Raw genomic sequence first — 731 nt, forward strand, 5'->3', positions numbered from 1 at the left:
GAGTGATTTAGCGATTGAACTCTCTCTTTAACTGAATGACGTGTTTTCCGTTTAACATCACAATTAACTGTCAACATGAATCTTCTGTGATATCAACGATCATAGGTTTAACACTACCTTACTTTTCAGAACATTATTTTCATTGTTTGTTGCTGTTGTCATTTGTATAAATTGATTATTTCAAGCCCCAAGCAAGTCCTGTAGAAGTCTTATTACTCCTCCATGACGTCTGCTAGCATAGCATTTATGAATGCGCACTGCCAAATCCAGAATGCTGTTTGCTCATTCTCATAGCCCAGAGGCACGATGGGAGTGACACTACTGCGCATACTCAGTGGGCCACATAACACTGAAGTAACCCGGAAGCCAGAAACCTTTTCGGTGTGTGCGCCAGGCAAGCAACTTCTATAGAAATGAACGGGCGCTACTTTTGATCCATCCTTCCATGATCTGAATGTGTTTACTATATTTGCTGTGTTTTCTGTATGTTTAGTTAGTTTGATGATTGGTAGAATAGTGTTATTAATCTGGACTGTGGTTAACTTTGTTGATTATTGTGAAGATAAAATAAACATCATTGTAATTAAAGAGAAGTCTTTTAATCATTATTGTGCATGCTTATTGTGACCTGTGGCTGATTGAGAGGGTCAGAGCTCGAACTTTACCTTGTTTAGTCACTTGTAGTCATTGTACCCCAGGAGGTCAGCTACTTTCTGTTAACTATTCGTGAG

This window comes from Seriola lalandi, unplaced genomic scaffold (genome assembly GCF_002814215.2).
Source record: "Seriola lalandi dorsalis isolate HSWRI2012SDOR001 ecotype SW California unplaced genomic scaffold, Sedor1 jcf7180002054576, whole genome shotgun sequence".
Lineage (NCBI taxonomy): Eukaryota > Metazoa > Chordata > Actinopteri > Carangiformes > Carangidae > Seriola > Seriola lalandi.